The sequence below is a fragment of the Triticum dicoccoides genome, chromosome 5B (assembly GCF_002162155.2).
Source record: "Triticum dicoccoides isolate Atlit2015 ecotype Zavitan chromosome 5B, WEW_v2.0, whole genome shotgun sequence".
Classification (NCBI taxonomy): domain Eukaryota; kingdom Viridiplantae; phylum Streptophyta; class Magnoliopsida; order Poales; family Poaceae; genus Triticum; species Triticum dicoccoides.
In genome coordinates, this window is record NC_041389.1 from 635,618,879 (window position 1) to 635,628,194 (window position 9,316).

Below are 9,316 nucleotides of genomic sequence, written 5' to 3' on the forward strand. Positions count from 1 at the left end.
AGTGCCAGGACCCTGACTCGGAGTCTCGCATTGATTCCACCCGGGACACTTCATCATCGGCTCATGATGAGACTGCTGTAGGTGCAGGATCTTCTGCGCCACCTGGCTTCTCTGAGCCGCGCGCTATAGCCACAGAACATCCGCCATGGTTGTCGTGCCCATCCTCCTTGGGATTAGGTGTTGCCCTGCTGCGGGATCTTTCGTGCCGTCTGCTAAACCTTCTGTGTTGGCTCCTTCGCCACCACGGACAAGGCTTCAAAGGGAGTAACTCGACCCAAAAATTACAAACACACAACAAAAGTTGGTCCTACTTGTAGTACAAATGAACCAAATATTGTTGCAAAAGCCCTGAGCGACCCATGGTGGAAGAAGGCTATGGAAGAGTAGTACATGACACTCCACAAAAATAAAACTTGGCCTTTTAGTTCCTTCCGTCAAGGTAAAAATGTGATTGACTGCAAATGGGTCTTCAGAATTAAAAAGAAGTTTGATGGGACCATAGATCGCTATAAAGCTAGACTAGTTGCAAAAGGCTTTAAGCAAAGGTACCTCATAGATAATGAGGACACTTTCAGTCCTGTTGTAAAGGCTGCCACTATTCGTCTTGTTTTGTCTATTGCCGTGTTCAGGGGATGGAGCTTGAGATAGCTAGATGTACAGAATGCGTTTCTTCATGAAATTCTGAAAGATGAAGTGTTCATGAGACAACCTCCTGGGTTTGAGGAGAGAAATGCACCCCATCATGTGTGCAAGCTTGATAAGGCCTTGTATGGACTGAAGCAAGCTCCTAGGGCATGGTACTCCCGTTTAAGTTCAAAAATTCAAGCACTTGGGTTTGCTCCTTCCAAGTTAGACACCTCATTGTTTATTTATGATAAGTAAAATACTTCCACATTTGTGCTTATATATGTTTATGACATCATTGTTACAAGTTCATCAAATGAGGCTGTTACAAGATTGTTAAAAGATTTAAACTCCGAGTTTGCTCTCCAGGATCTAAGAGACTTGCATTTTTTTTGGCATTGAAATGCAGAGAAATGGAGATGATCTTCATCTATCTCAAGAAAATATGCAACTGATCTTGTAGCTAGAGCTGGGTTGCAGGGTTGTACGCCATCATCAACACCACTGTCTAGCACAGAAAAATTATCCTTGTCACAAGGAGAACTCTTGAATCAAGAGGATAGTACCAGGTACAGAAGTATGGTTGGTGCTTTACAGTACCTAACTCTGACCATGCTTGATATTTCCTTTGCTGTCAACAGGTATGTCAGTTTATTCATGCACCTACTACAATGCATTTGCCAGTTGCAAAAACGCATACTTAGATATGTTAAAAATACTTTGAGCATTGGGCAACATTCAGCAAGTCACCATCAACTCTTGTCAATGCATTCTCTGATTCTGACTGGGCAGGTTGCCTAGATGAGGCTCTCAACAAGTGGCTTTGCAACGTTCTTTGGACCAAATTTAATCTCCGGGTGTGCAAAGAAACATGCCACAGTTTCGAGATCTAGCACAGAGGCGGAATACAAAGCATTGGCAAATGCCACAACAAGAATTATTTGGGTTCAATCTTTGCTGAAGGAACTTGGGATGCGTAGTAAGCAGGTCCCATGTCTATGGCGTGACAATCTAGGTGTCACATATCTTTCTGCTAACCTGGTTTTTCATGCAAGGACCAAACATATCGAAATAGATTCTCACTATGTCAGATAAAGAGTTGCTACAAAGAACCTGGATATTCGTTTTATTCATTCCCAAGATCAAGTTGCATATGGTTTGACCTAAGCCTTATCTATAAGGAGTTTCGAAGAATTCAAACGTAATCTCAACTTAACAAAGCTGTGATTATGGAAGGGTGTTAAACATGATATGTCACGTAGTTGAGGCGCACTACTTAGGCGCACCGGTTTACCTAAACCGTATTGGCTAGATAGAGTTAGTTAGCCAAGATCTCATGTAACAATATTCATCTCTATCTCTCCATTCTTTCTTGATTCTCAAGATGTAATCTCAACTATCTGTATGCCCCTGCCTATATAACATGCAACCGTTGCCTCCAACGAGGTACGACGTACACCGCTCGCTTACAAACACAAACTGCTCAACTACATCGTAATTACACATGTTTTACCAGAAATAGAGGTAGCAGTACATGCAACCCTATTTTCGATGTGAACAAAAATATACTATGGACTGAGATTACCAGTTTACATATATAAAAAATAACAATCACTGCAGGCAATAAAAATGGGCCCTAGTGACTTACACAATTATACATCTCCGATGCCATAAAATATTCCCCTCTCTTAAAAGCCTCCGAAGCTTTCTGTTTTAGTTCTATTCTTCTCTTTGCGCACATTTGTTTATCCTGATGACAGAAAAACTGCGGTTAGGATAAATATGTAGACATATCCTGTAATGTAAAACTTGAATACATCACCTAATTAATGTATAAGACTAGAAAAATCGAAAGTGTTCTTCTGCTCCCGAGCTCAAATGAGCTCGGGTAAACAGTAATATTGAGAAAAAAAAGAACAAACAAAAAAACTGATTTTTTGGTGATAACCATTGACAAATGTTTTCTATGCTTGCAAATTTTCATCACGAAATAACATTCTTAGAAGTCATGGCAAAAAAAAAAAACCAGTACTACAAAAGGCTTTGAAAAATAGCATTTTAGGAGCTTTGATTTCGAATTTTTTTTTGCCACGGCTTCCAGGAATGTCCATTCATGACAAATTTTTGCAAGCACATCAAACATTTGTCAAAAATTGGCACAAAAAAACGAAATTTTTAACTTTTTTTTTCTGATTTTACTGTTCACCACTTCCTAGAAAAATGTGAGCTCAGGTGCAAATACTCCACTTCCTACAAAAATGTGCTGTACTGCAGTGCTGCAGGGTTTATCCGGAGCTGAAGGTGTATCCTAATTAATGTATAGGACTATAAATTTGTAATAAAAACTATTGTCCGGTGTTGCAGGGCTGGAACAATATCATCCAAGTTAACTTATTAGTCTAGCACATTGATAGTTCACCGTACGGTCATATACCCAAAGGCTAGAAGTTTGCTAATAGTGATGCAATGCAACAAAAGTAAAATTTGTGAATGGAATGTTTTGTTTGTACAATATAATCTACAATAATCGTGAACTAAAACTATTTCTACTCTAAATGATAGGCAGAACTGCATGCCAAAGAACAAAACTACAGGGTGATGCATGATAAATAACATATGGAACTGCAAGTGAGCACAGAAGGAAACACATACCCCTGGCTTCAAACCATAGTGTTTCCCATGAGAAATGATTCCATCAATACTCCAGTCCGGCAGCGTTGAAATAGGAGAAGTTAAAGGGAATAACATTTCAACCATGTCCCTACTGCCTGTAGAGGCAGCAACTTCAATTGGTGTGCTACCACACTGCATGCAACAGTAAATGTTAAATTATGATCTAAATTCTAGTACCGTGTTGGACTAGCCGTAGTACAAACGGTGTGGGCCTTTGCGTTGATGTCGACGCGTACGAGTACAACTTGTTTACTTGTCCTTCAAGGACTCTCATGTATTGCCCTCTTATATACCCCATGTAGTCGCACTTCAGACGGTCTGTCGTCTCGTGCTTGTAATACTCCTCCATCATAGTGATTGCGCCTTCGTGCGTCCGTTGAAAAGAATGGCACTTGGGATTTAGTAAAATTGCCTAGAGAGAAGAAACCTATTCGTTGCAAGCGGGTTTTCAAAAGAAAAGAAGGTGTTTCTCCTAATGATGAGACAAGATATAAAGCAAGGTTAGTTGCTAAAGGTTATAGCCAGATTCCAGGTATTGACTATAACGAAGTCTTTTCTCCTGTTGTGAAGCATAGCTCTATTCGCACTTTACTCAGTATTGTTGCCATGCATGATCTTGATCTTGAACAATTGGATGTTAAAACTGCATTCTTACATGGAGAATTAGAAGAGGATATTTATATGGAACAACTTGAAGGTTTTGTTATTCCTGGAATAGAAAAGCTTGTCTGCAAGTTAAAGAAATCTCTTTATGGATTGAAGCAATCCCCTAGACAGTGGTACAAGAGATTTGACACCTTTATGCTCTCTCAAGGTTTCAAAAGGTCTAATTATGATAGTTGTGTTTATTTGAAAACTATCAATGGTTCAACTATTTATTTGCTCCTTTATGTTGATGATATGCTTATTGCTGCAAAGAGTATGTCAGATATTGATGAACTAAAGAAGCAATTGAGTAATGAATTTGAGATGAAGGATTTGGGTGCAGCAAAGAAAATACTTGGCATGGAAATATCCAGAGATAGACCGTCTGGAAAAGTATATCTAAGTCAGAAGGGGTATATTGATAAAGTTCTTCGTCGTTTTAATATGCATAATGCCAAGCCGGTGAGTACACCGTTAGCTGCACACTTCAAATTGTCATCAGCTTTATGTCCCAAGTCAGATTCAGATATTGAGTACATGTCTAGAGTTCCCTATTCAAGTGCAGTTGGTTCACTTATGTACGCCATGGTTTGTTCTCGTCCTGACTTATCATATGCATTGAGTGTTGTCAGTAGATACATGGCTAATCCTGGAAAAGAGCATTGGAAAGCAGTTCAGTGGATTTTCAGATACCTGCATGGTACTTCTAATGCTTATTTACAGTTTGGGAAAACTAGAGATGGACTTGTTGGTTTTGTTGATTCTGATTTTGCCGGTGATTTGGATAAGAGAAGATCACTCACAGGTTATGTTTTCACCATTGGTGGTGTGCTGTGAGTTGGAGAGCAATTTTGCTGTCTATTGTGGCTTGTTCCACTACTGATGCCGAGTATATGGCTATTTCTGAGGCATGCAAAGAAGCTATCTGGTTGAGAGGTTTGTACACTGAGCTTTGTGGAGATTCATCTTGCCCTACCATATTTTCTGACAGTCAAAGTGCCATATATCTTACAAAGAATCCAATGTATCATGAGAGGACAAAGCACATTGATGTTAGATTTCACTATATTCGAGATGTTGTTGCTGAAGGTGATTTGAAGGTATGCAAGATAAGTACTCATGATAATCCTGCTGATATGATGACAAAGCCAGTTCCTACCAATAAGTTTGAGCTTTGCTCAGGCTTAGTTGGTATTTCTCACTAGTCCGATGGACTTTGACGCACAAGGTGTTTATGCTCATTTGGATGGAGTTATTCACTTTCTTCGACTACTGGAGGGAATTTGGATCAAGGTGGAGATTGTTAAATTATGATCTAAATTCTAGTACCGTGTTGGACTAGACGTAGTACAAACGGTGTGGGCCTTTGCGTTGATGTGGACGCGTACGAGTACAACTCGTTTACTTGTCCTTCAAGGACTCTCATGTATTGCCCTCTTATATACCCCATGTAGTCGCACTTCAGACGGTCTGTCGTCTCGTGCTTGTAATACTCCTCCATCATAGTGATTGCGCCTTCGTGCGTCCGTGGTTTTCTCCCGCAAGGGTTTCCACGTAAAAATCCGTGTCTCTTTATCTCGTTTATTCTCGTTATTATCTAACAGTAAATACCAAATACAAATACAAAATGTAATTGGGAGATTTCCACATTAATAGTTAGGAATCACAGCCTAACATTTCACCCAAATGGTTGGATGGACTTCAAGAGAATCACTATGCAAGGACAAATGGTGGAACAGCCTACCTGTCCTAGTACTATATGACACGCCTAGGTTTCCAAGCCAAAATAACACATTACATGCAACCTACTAGCTAGTACTACGCATCCAACACGTTTAGATTACTCTAACATTGTACACCCTACTTCGGAGTATAATCTATCATGCTGATCTGCGAGTGATATTATTCAGATGGATTTTTGGAGATTCACTTTTACATGGAGGTGAATCAACGATATCAAAGCATGACTAAGTGAGATGGATTGAAGAGATTGAGGAATATTGCTATAAGTTTGGTATCTCCAATTAATTGATAGCCTACGGTATAATAACCGCCAACTTTGCTCTATCATAAGTTCTCTATTTTTACATCCTTTTGCTTATGTATTTAGTACCTATAATACTACTTAAACCAAGTTGCAAGAAGGTACCCTCACAGAATAAGAAGTGAAATAAGCTTACTAAATTCCCCTGACCATGTGTCATCAGGAATTGACGAATGTCAGATGTATAAGTACAACCTAACCATTCCATTTTATAATCCCACATAGGTATAACTCATGCATTTTTCTTGTTCGCAACACAAAAATGGATTTCAGTTATGCATAGAAGCAGCATCTTCTCTTCTACTTGCTGCACTGCATACTGCATATACAGTCATCACAAACGTCTTAATCCTTGATCTTAATAACGAATACAATGTGGGTTATGTGTCACAAAAATTATACCATTAAATTTGTATGTAAAGAATTTTTCAATGGTATAATTTTTAAGTTACATGACTTGTGTATTATTTCGCTGACTGTTAAATCTCAAAAAGCATGTGTGCCGTATTTTGTAGTCGGAGGAAGTAGTGTTTTCTCCTCATGCAAGCCTATTCCTGGCGTCAGATGAAGTGTCGGTAAGAAGATTATCCTAATCTTTCAAGTGTCAAGAGTCTAAAGCCTAACATGACCTCATAGAGAAGAAATGGAACAATGTTCAGCTAACATCATATGCATGAAAAGTAGATGATGACAAGTGACAACAACAAAATAGGAAAACAAGTAAAGCTCACTTCATCAGGAATATTGGGGTTAGCACCAGCATCTAGCAAGAACTTCATGATACCAGGTAAGCCAAACTTCACTGCCAACGTCACGTAACTACCACCACCGAAGTCAATAAAATTCAGATCAGCACCAGCCTGTGCAAATGAATAATTAGTTGATCATTTGCTTCAGCTAATGCTTGATATGCCAGCCACAGAAAACATATACACAAGGAAAATGAAGCTGTGCGTACAGAACTTTAACAAAGTTCCATATGAAGAAAGAGTACTGACCTTAACAAGCAGCTTGACACATTCCAACGACTCTCTTGGAGGGCCCAACTCAATGGGGTGTAACCAAGACCATAAACCTTGTTAGGCTGTGAAAAGTGGAAGAATCAATCACTTACACAGTTACACTTGTCGGAGAAAAAAGAGTGCTCAATAAAGAAATTGATTTCAAGATATGTCAATAGAGAAATAAAAACAACTCATGGTGTGTTAAATACGCCCTACGTCCCAAAATAACTGTCGTAGATTTAGTACAAACTTGTCTAATTTTGTAGTAAATTGTGCGCCACTTATTTTGGAACGAAGGGAGTATATTGGTATTTTTGAAGGCAACAGAAAGAAATATATTTACATAGAAATTAGACATAGCATGTACTTGGCTTCTGGGAAAGTGAGCACATTTTACTATAGGATAATTAAGTACTGTCCATGATGAATTTTTGTTGCTTCAAATACAGTGCAAATCTTTTGTTCAGATGGATCACAAGTATCAAATGCAATAAGTTTTTCCATTCCAGTGCATTCCTACATAGAATATACAGACGGAGCACGAGTACCCCTGCCCACATGAGAGAACCAAGAAACTGGTGTCTTACATTGGCATGGTGCTCCAACAAAATCTTCATTGCGTCATGTCGTGTAGAAATTGCAGCTGCATGCAATGGTGTCCCTTGTGCATAATCTAAATTCACATCGATTCCTCTTGAAAGCAGAAGTTCTACTATTTCACAATGTCCTGGAAAACAAAGTTTCAAAAGAAAAGAATGAGATATGAATATTTTCTAACATGTAACTGACTTTACACATCTGCACTAAGATTTAACTCCGGGCCAGTTTTCAGTTTTGTGATCATGAACTGCCCAGTAACCTTTTTGGTTACCACGTATCTCATCCAGGACAAGGTTTACAAAAGTGGTTGGATTGGGACTATTCAAATTTTATTTGTTTATCCTTAGAGATAGAAGAAAGTCGTCATCAACACTTTGGATAAGATTGGATATCCAACTTCAAAATTCCAAGCCTCAAAGTTCTCCCCACACTCGATAATCTTTCTGTGGCCATCATCCAAATCATATATATGGGAGTCTTGTTCGATGGAAATCACATAAAAGCATATGGCAAGATATGCTAAAATAGAAACATCAAGCATCACACTAGCCAAGAGAGGTGTCATACTAGTCAACTGTCATGATCCCAAGACTGAAGGTTATAGCCCCATGCGCTGTGACGTGTGTCTCTTGCTTACTATATTCCTTGGCCAAATCTATTCAAACAGAGAAAGGCTACCAAACAAATGTTAACAAAACTAAGACTAATCTTATCAAAAGAAAACTAATAAGTAATTTGAAGGAATGGATCGAATTTGGATCAGTCGACCCAGAAATGCTTACTTCTCTCTCGATGATATGGGGCACTGATTTCATCTAACAGTGAAAATTTCAGAATTTATTATAACCGGATAAAAGAAAAGAAGAATCCCGAGACTAATCTTGGACTGACTAAGAATTAGGAAAACTACTAGGAGAAAGGTTTATCCAGTTATCTCCAAGGCTGATTCGGTGCCTTTTGCACCTCCTACGACTAGTTAGGATCGTATACCTGCTAACTCGCAGCTGCGGGGCCATGTTGGTAGCCTTATTCCCATAGAGAAGCATTTTTTTCAATGAACTTCGTTGGAAGTTTGGAACTCTAACTACATTTCCAAATCTTACAAAGCAAACTGCAAGTTTGAAACATTAGGCGATAAATTTCAGGATGAGAGGATCATGTACTTTTGCAGCTTGCCATGTAGAGGTGAGAATATGTTGCATTGTTTTGGGAGATATTTTCTGACATATTGAACAATAGGATTTTTTTTCGTGAATACACTAGGCACGTATCTTTGCGTTGACAGCCTCGACGACCATGTGAGTGGAGGGCGTCTCGCTGTCAAAGATGTAGGCGTTCCGATGCTTCCAGATGTGCCAGACCGAGATGGTGATGAGGAAGCCTAGTCAACGCCGGAAGCTCGGGGTGCAGGTCGCGGCTGCCGTGGTCCGCCAATCTTAGAAGCTAGTGGAGCCGTCAGGCGGCAGCAGAGGTAGTCGTGCCCAAGAGAGGATCTCATGCCAGGAAATCCGCGAGATCACGCAGCCAACAAGAAGGTGATGTAAGGTTTCGTCCTCCCGAGAACAGAGGATGCAAGTGGGCTCGTGGTCAAGGTCGTGCCGTGCCAGCCGGTCGGCTGTCCAGCAGCGGTTTTGGGAGGCCAGCTAGAGGAAGAATTTGACGTTTAGCGGGGCCCAGTGTTTCCAGATGAGGCGCCAGAAGGAGGCTTCCGTGGAGCTGTGAAACA

General features: G+C 39.8%; 1 pseudogene; it reads right to left on the minus strand.

The window, feature by feature from the left end:
* Positions 1-1,635: 1,635 nt before the first annotated feature.
* LOC119310339 overlaps positions 1,636-9,316 on the minus strand; it is a 13,527-nt pseudogene continuing 5,846 nt past the window's right edge.